Source organism: Scyliorhinus canicula, chromosome 29 (genome assembly GCF_902713615.1).
Source record: "Scyliorhinus canicula chromosome 29, sScyCan1.1, whole genome shotgun sequence".
In the NCBI taxonomy this organism is placed as follows: domain Eukaryota; kingdom Metazoa; phylum Chordata; class Chondrichthyes; order Carcharhiniformes; family Scyliorhinidae; genus Scyliorhinus; species Scyliorhinus canicula.
Genome location: NC_052174.1, coordinates 6,061,067 through 6,071,122, shown reverse-complemented (window position 1 = coordinate 6,071,122; position 10,056 = coordinate 6,061,067).

Sequence of the window (10,056 nt, the reverse complement as noted above, 5' to 3'; positions counted from 1 at the left end):
GTGGTTATGGGGAGCACACGGCCCACTCTACAGGTGTGGTAGAACAAAAATTGAAAAGTATTTTTTCAAAGCAAAACAACGTTTATTCTATGAACTCACGTTAACCTTTTTAAAACAAACAGTGAACATCTTAGCAACCATTAATTTAATACAACCCCCAAAGAATACAACACTAAGTCATCCTTAATAACTCCCCAAACAACATCTAGAAAACAAAAGAAACACCTTTTAACAGAAGCACGTTAGGTTTACATTCACTACTGAGAACATTTATAATTCTGAATTCACCAAATGATCAAGAGATAGTCTTTTGATGGCAGAGAGAACAGCAGTACACCTGCTCTGTCTGGCTTCAGCTCCAACACTGAAAACAAAACTAAAACACACCCTGCAGCAAACAGCCTAAAATGAAAGTAAAAAGCTGTCAGACAGCCCAGCTCTACCCACACACCGACATCACTGATAAACACTAATTTCTTAAAGGTACTCTCACATGACAGATGAGTTAACTTGAACTAGAGACTGACTGGCTGAGATCATGCATGCCAGCGTCATCTTGGCTGGCTGGCAGAGAGCCGGGCTGTGGGGCAGCATGGTGGCACAGTGGTTAGCATTGCTGCTTCACAGCACCGAGGTCCGAGGTTTGATCCCGGCCCTGGGTCACGGTCCGTGTGGAGTTTGCACATTCTCCCCCTGTTTGCATGGATTTCACCCGCACAACCCAAAAGATGGGCAGGGTAGGTGGATTGGCCACGCTGAATTGCCCCTCAATTGGAAAAAATGTATTGGGTATTTTAAATCTATAAAAAAGAGACGGGCTGTGGCTGGGAGTGACCAGGCTCGTGGATGTGTCAGGTGGCAGAGGAGTTGGCTGGATGGTAGCCTGCCAACTGGCACATTGCACGATGTGAGATGCCCAGCGTACAGCCAATGCCATCGAAGATGTTAAAATGATCATGCTTGGACCCGGTGTGACTCGAGGATGTGAGGAGGCGCACGTCGAATAAACTCGGTTTGTTCTCACTGTAACGACAGAGGTTGAGGGGCGACTTGATAGAGGTCTACAAAATTATGAGGGGCAGAGACAGAGTGGATAGTCAGAGGCTTTTCCCCAAGGTAGAGGGGTCAAGTACTAGGGGGCATAGGTTTAAGGTGCGAGTGGCAAGGTTTAGAGGAGATGTACGAGGGAAGAGGGTAGTGGGTGCCTGGAATTCGCTGCCGGAGGAGGTGGTGGAAGCCGGGACGATAGTGACGTTTAAGGGGAATCTTGACAAATACGTGAATAGGATGGGAATACAGGGATACGGATCCCGGAAGTGTAGAAGATTTTAGATTAGACGGGCAGAAGGTTGGCACAGACTTGGAGGGCCGAAGGGCCTGTTCCTGTGCTGTACATTTCTTTGCTCTTTGTTCTTTGTTTGTTCTGCGATGGATTTCAGTCTGAGCGTACCCCTGCTTGGGCAGAATTTCATATTGGCCCCAAGCCCCGTGCCCACACTCGAGTGCAGAGGTTCACAGTCTCAGCAGCCTTGTGAAAATGCCCAGGGTGCCCTTTCACACTGTATGGGCTGCTGCTGCAAACCCTTCACCTCCTTACCCTCGCCCATCTCCTCAACACACCTTGTTGCCGTCTGGTGGAGGTCCCCATTGCGACTCCCTCTACGGAGGATTCCTCCCCCTTAAACCCAGGGGCCTGAGGTGGATCCTGTTGCACGCAGCCATCCCATACAACCCACTCCCAAGGTGCCTGCATTTTTATGCGGCCTTGTGGAGTCCGTGGACCCTCTGTATGTACGTTGTCACAGAGCTTTGTGAAAATCCTGTAATTAAGTTTTGTTTACACTTCAGCCCCACACTCCTGATCGATTGGCTCCCGGCGCAGAGAGGGGTGGAGAGGGAGGAGGACCTCCGACTGAACCTGCTCCTGGGCCTAGCCAAACCTGCCGTAAACAGGTCCAGGCAGCAGGTGACCAAGGTGGTTGTCTGATCGAACTCTCTGTCCCTCTTCTGCGGCTACATTAGCGACCAGGTGTTCCTGGAGGGGAGCGGGCAGTGTTCATGGGCACCGTAGAGGCCTTCATGCCCAGTGTGCACCGCAGTGTCGGGGGTACTTTATCGATCCCTTTAATCACATTTTGATTTGATGCTTTAAGTTTCATTTGCTGTTTGATTATGTTTAAGGCAGTGTTCCTTTAAGGGGTTGCACCTCTTAATTTGTCCTTCAGTTTATTTAAGAATACCTGTAGTGCAGAAGTAATACCTCCCCTACCCGGCGGGGCTGGGGGTCCCGGGGCGAAGGGATGGCATGAACCACTCCAGGGTCGGGCCGCCCCAAAGGTGCGGACTCCTCCGCACCTTCAGGGACCAGGCTGGCGCCGGAGTGGTTTGCGCCCCGCCGGCTGGCGGGGAAGGGTCTTGGCGCCACGCCGAAGGGCCTTCGCCAGCCGGTGCGAGTTGGCGCATGCGCAGGAGCACCAGCGTGTGCTGGCGTCATCCCAGCGCATGCGCAGGGGGGGATCACCGCATCAGCCATGGTGGAGGACCACACCAGCCACACCTCCCCACACACACTCCCCACAAACACACCCCACACACACTCCCCACACACACTCCCCACACACACACCCCACACACACAGCCCACACACACTCCCCACACACACTCCCCACACACACACCCCACACACACTCCCCACACACACTCCCCACACACACACCCCACACACACTCCCCACACACACACCCCACACACACTCCCCACACACACTCCCCACAAACACTCCCCACACACACTCCCAACGCACACTCCCCACACACACTCCCCGCAAACACTCCCCACACACACTCCCCACACACACTCCCCACACACACTCCCCACACACACTCCCCACACACACTCCCCACAAACACTCCCCACACACACTCCCCACACACACTCCCCACACACACGCCCCACAAACACTCCCCACAAACACTCCCCACACACACTCCCCACACACACTCCCCACACACACTCCCCACAAACACTCCCCACACACACTCCCCACACACACTCCCCACAAACACTCCCCACACACACTCCCCACACACGCTCCCCACACACACTCCCCACACACACTCCCCACACACGCTCCCCACACACCCCCCAAACACACTCCCCACACACACTCCCCACACACACCCCCACACACACTCCCCACGCACCCCACACACACTCTCCACACACACTCCCCACACACACTCCCCACAACACACCCCACACACACTCCCCACACATTCTCCCACACACTCCCCACACACACTCCCCACACACACTCCCCACACACACTCCCCACACACACTCCCCACACACACTCCCCACACACACCCCCCACACACTCTCCCCACACACACTCCCCACACACACTCCCCACGCACACTCCCCACACACACCCCCCACACATTCTCCCCACACACACTCCCCACACACACTCCCCACACACAGCCCCACACACAGTCCCCACACACACTCCCCACACCAACTCCCCACATGCACTCCCCACACGCACTCCCCACACACACACTCCCCACACACCACTCCCCACACACAGCCCCACACACACTCCCCACACACACCCCACACACACTCCCCACACACACCCCCCACACACTCTCCCCACACACACTCCCCACACACACTCCCCACACACACTCCCCACACACACCCCCCACACACACTCCCCACACACACTCCCCACACACACTCCCCACACACATCCCACACACACCACCAACACACACTCCCACACACACTCCCCACACACACACTCCCCACACACACTCCCCACACACAGCCCCACACACACTCCCCACACACACTCTCCAGACACACTCCCCACACACACTCCCCACACACACTCCCCACACACACCCCCCACACTCACTCCCCACACACACTCCCCACACACACTCCCCACACACAGCCCCACATACACTCCCCACACACACACTCCCCACACACACTTCCCACACACACTCCCCACACACACTCCCCACACACACCGCCCACACACACCCCCCACACGCACTCCCCACACGCACTCCCCACACGCAGTCCCCACACGCAGTCCCCACACGCACTCCCCACACGCACTCCCCACACGCACTCCCCACACTCACTCCCCACACGCTCTCCCCACACGCACTCCAAACACGCACTCCCCACACGCACTCCCCACACTCACTCCCCACACACACTCCCCACACACACCCCCCACACACACTCCCCACACACACTCCCCACACACAGTCCCCACACACACTCCCCACACACACTCCCCATACACACTCCCCACACACAGTCCCCACACACAGTCCCCACACACACTCCCCACACACTCCCCACACACACTCCCCACACACTTCCCACACACACTCCCCACACACACTACCCACACACACACCCCCCACACACACTCCCCACACACACTCCCCATACACTCCCCACACGCACTCCCCACACGCACTCCCCACACGCACTCCCCACACTCACTCCCCACACGCACTCCCCACACGCACTCCCCACACTCACTCCCCACACGCACTCTCCACACGCACTCCCCACACTCACTCCCCACACTCACTCCCCACACCCACTCCCCACACCCACTCCCCACAACCACTCCCCACACACACTCCCCACACACACTCCCCACACACACACCCCACACACACTCCCCACACACACTCCCCACACACACACCCCACACACACTCCCCACACACACACCCCACACACACTCCCCACACACACTCCCCACAAACACTCCCCACACACACTCCCAACGCACACTCCCCACACACACTCCCCGCAAACACTCCCCACACACACTCCCCACACACACTCCCCACACACACTCCCCACACACACTCCCCACACACACTCCCCACAAACACTCCCCACACACACTCCCCACACACACTCCCCACACACACTCCCCACAAACACTCCCCACAAACACTCCCCACACAAACTCCCCACACACACTCCCCACACACACTCCCCACAAACACTCCCCACACACACTCCCCACACACACTCCCCACAAACACTCCCCACACACACTCCCCACACACGCTCCCCACACACACTCCCCACACACACTCCCCACACACGCTCCCCACACACCCCCCACACACACTCCCCACACACACTCCCCACACACACCCCCACACACACTCCCCACGCACCCCACACACACTCTCCACACACACTCCCCACACACACTCCCCACACACACACCCCACACACACTCCCCACACATTCTCCCACACACTCCCCACACACACTCCCCACACACACTCCCCACACACACTCCCCACACACACTCCCCACACACACTCCCCACACACACCCCCCACACACTCTCCCCACACACACTCCCCACACACACTCCCCACGCACACTCCCCACACACACCCCCCACACATTCTCCCCACACACACTCCCCACACACACTCCCCACACACAGCCCCACACACAGTCCCCACACACACTCCCCACACCAACTCCCCACATGCACTCCCCACACGCACTCCCCACACACACACTCCCCACACACACTCCCCACACACAGCCCCACACACACTCCCCACACACACCCCACACACACTCCCCACACACACCCCCCACACATTCTCCCCACACACACTCCCCACACACACTCCCCACACACACTCCCCACACACACCCCCCACACACACTCCCCACACACACTCCCCACACACACTCCCCACACACATCCCACACACACCACCAACACACACTCCCACACACACTCCCCACACACACACTCCCCACACACACTCCCCACACACAGCCCCACACACACTCCCCACAACACACTCTCCAGACACACTCCCCACACACACTCCCCACACACACTCCCCACACACACCCCCCACACTCACTCCCCACAACACACTCCCCACACACACTCCCCACACACAGCCCCACATACACTCCCCACACACACACTCCCCACACACACTTCCCACACACACTCCCCACACACACTCCCCACACACACCGCCCACACACACCCCCCACACGCACTCCCCACACGCACTCCCCACACGCAGTCCCCACACGCAGTCCCCACACGCACTCCCCACACGCACTCCCCACACGCACTCCCCACACTCACTCCCCACACGCTCTCCCCACACGCACTCCAAACACGCACTCCCCACACGCACTCCCCACACTCACTCCCCACACACACTCCCCACACACACCCCCCACACACACTCCCCACACACACTCCCCACACACAGTCCCCACACACACTCCCCACACACACTCCCCATACACACTCCCCACACACAGTCCCCACACACAGTCCCCACACACACTCCCCACACACTCCCCACACACACTCCCCACACACTTCCCACACACACTCCCCACACACACTACCCACACACACACCCCCCACACACACTCCCCACACACACTCCCCATACACTCCCCACACGCACTCCCCACACGCACTCCCCACACGCACTCCCCACACTCACTCCCCACACGCACTCCCCACACTCACTCCCCACACTCACTCCCCACACTCACTCCCCACACTCACTCCCCACACTCACTCCCCACACTCACTCCCCACACCCACTCCCCACACCCACTCCCCACAACCACTCCCCACACACACTCCCCACACACACTCCCCACACACACTCCCCACACACACTGCCCACACACACTCCCCACACACACTCCCCACACACACTCCCCACACACACTCCCCACACACACTCCCCACACACACTCCCCCACACACACTCCCCACACACACTCCCCACACACACTCCCAACACACACTCCCCACACACACTCCCCACGCGCACTCCCCAAACTCACTCCCCACACACACTCCCCACACACAGTCCCCACACACACTCCCCACACACACACCCCACTCACACTCCCCACACACACACGCCACACACACTCCCCACACACACTTCCCACACACACTCCCCACACACACCCCCCACACACACTCCCCACACACACTCCCCACACACACTCCCCACACACACCCCCCACACACACTCCATCCCAGCCAACACGCTGGCAGCGAGGAGAGTGGTCCCGAGGTTTACCGTCGGCGAGCTGGAGACCCTCCGGGAGACGGTGGAGGAGAGGAGGATGGCCATGTACCCCAGCCCGGGAGGAAGGCCACCTCACCGTGCCTGGGCACAGGTGGCAGAGGCTGTCAGCGCCATGCGTAACGTCACCAGGACCGGCCAGCAGTGCCGGACGGAACTGCACAACCTCCTCGGGGTGGCCAGAGTGGGAAGGCAGCACTGTACCCCTGGCACTAACCCCCGTCCCACACACCCGTAACCCCCCCAACCTGGAGGGTGGCCGAACCCCGTGCTGGCACCCATACCCGCACCCATACCCGCCACCATGGCCGGGAGCCCTGGCCACTGAGGCCACCCCCCAGGCTACGTGCGTCGGAATGTCTAACTCTGTCATTATCCATTTACGCCCCCTCCCAGGAGAGCCGGTGAAGACTGGACGGGGGTCCACCTGACCTACGGCCCCTCCCCATGGCACGGGGAGCCCGGTGGAAAGGGAGGTCTCCAGGGTGGAGTTCGGCCGCGGGCGAGGAAGTGAGACCAGGCTGAGTTGTGCTTCCCCGTGACACGGGTGTCACTGCCCCACCACCCCCAGCACCACCCGCCCCCTCCCACAACCTTCAGCCCCCTACCACCCTCACCCCCACACCGTACAGTGCTGCCCTGTTGCAGAGCCAGCTGGACAACGCAGCGGCGCTCCAGAGCTTTGCCCAGTCACAGCGGTTCATGGCACAGACCCAGAGGGAGGTGGTCCACTCTTCGTGCTCCGTGGCCGTGAGCATTGAGACGGGAGCGGGACTCCAGCACTGGCAGTCAGGTCACGGGGCAGCCTCAGGGGTTAGCTGCGCTCGCACCCCCATCTGAAGGTGTAGCCTGGGGGCCGTCGGGCACCCCGAGAGAGGAGGAGTTGGTAGGGCCTGTGCCGGTGACTCCAGCAGGTGACACCACAGCACCTTGGCCTCCTTCCCTCCTGTCCCTGGCGCATCTGATGAGCAGCGGGCAGAATAGGGTGGCATCACACAACCTGGGACACCCGAATATCAGCCAGGCCCATCCAGGCCTGGTCGCTCCAGAGTACAGACGCCAAAGAGGGCCCAGGTCAAAGGTCGGTAATCGCAGCAGGCCGCACACACTCCTGATGTACTGCCTGCGTATCCACCTAGATATAGCATTGGGGCCCGTAAGGCCAGAAAGGTAGGCACCTGTTAAGTTGTCACCTGTACAGCAGACAGGTTAGTGTTTGGGTCAAGGGCACAAAACTGTACAACAATGTCACCATTTTGCAACAAACACCTGATCACAACCTGCCTCGTGGCTCTGTCAGAGGGGTGTGAGGGATGGGCTGTGCTGGCTGCAGAGGGGGAGCTGGAGGGGGCGGGAGGGGAGATGGACACACATTGGGGGTAGGCTTGGGCCATTGATCCCAGTTCTGCCGTCACTCATCGCCCCAGTACCCGACCTCACCCCATCCCTCTCCAACCCCATATCCCAACCACCTCTCCCCACCCCACCATTCCCCCACCTCTGCCACCCCAAGTGTGTGATCGAATGGCCAGCTTGCATACTATGGCGGTGATGCACTATCAATTGACCACAGAAGCGAAGTTGTAGTCCGAAATTGAAGGCTTTAATGGACAAGATGTTTCCCCAGCAGCTCAGGTACAGAAAGGGAGCTGTGGGGAACACACGGGCTCTTATACCCCGCCTTACAGGGCGGAGCTACCTTACAGCTCCAGCCAATGGGTGACTCGTGTTACATACCATTGGGCCAATGAGCAGCGAGCCTTCTCCACCAATGGTGTCTCGGCATTGCTGGTTACCGTAATACCTCTAGTCATACTACCACAGGCGGGAGTCAGACTTTGTCAAACAATGCAGAGCACCAGAGCTCTTCGAGAAGCGGGTCATCATCATCCTCCCTCCCATGGACCGCTGATGCTGCCAACACAGGCCCCCCCCCCCCCCCAGAGTGTGACAGGTAGGAATCATGGAGGGGGCGGCTGGGGGTGGAGGGCGCAGGGAGGGTGGTCATGGGAAGGGGTGACTGGCCGTCTGGAGTGGGGAACTGTGGGGGCTGAGAAGGGGTGTCTGTGCCGCTGGTCAGGCCCTCCAGCCGAGAAACATGGAGGTGATTAGATTGTCCCATGCACACCTGTCCAACCCATCCTCACCCTCCTCCGCATCCTACTCGTCAGATAAGACCTGGCATTGATCGTCCTCCAGCAGCAAGTCACCCTCTGCTACGCAATGTTGGTGAGGATGCAGCAGGCCACCTTGATGTGGGAAGCTTTATCGCTATATTGAAGGGACCTTCAAGAGCTGTCCAGACATCGAATGACATCTTCCTGATACCGAAGCACCGTTCAATCATGCCCTGGTCCCTCCATGGGCAATGTTGTAGTGGGGCTGTGGCCTCTGGATAGGCGTCATGAGCCTCGACTAGGGTGGATAACTCCTGTCACCCAGGAGCCAAACCACCTCTCAGGAGACCACATCGAAGAGGCCAGGAATTGTTGTGTGCATCAGGATGATGGCGTCGTGCACGCTGCCGGGGTATCGGGCACAGAGGTGAATGATGTGCATCACGTGTCACACACCAGCTGCACGTTGATCGAGTGGAATCCCTTCTGGTTGGTGGAGAGGGGCCTGTCATGGGCCGGATGCTCGTCGGGGGGGGGGGGGGGGGGTCATGCATCTTGTCGATCACCCCCTGTTTCCGGGGCATCTCTGTGATGGCAGCGAACCCCACTGCCCGGGTACCCTGGTGGGCTCGGAATACATTGAATTTGATATATTGTGCCGAGCGGGCAAATAGAGCGTCCGTGATGGATCGATGCCCTCATCCCGCACCCGTCGGTGCCTGGCACTGTTCGAGCCTCCAGCCCTGGCACCTGTCCCCTCTGACTCGCCCTGCCCATGCC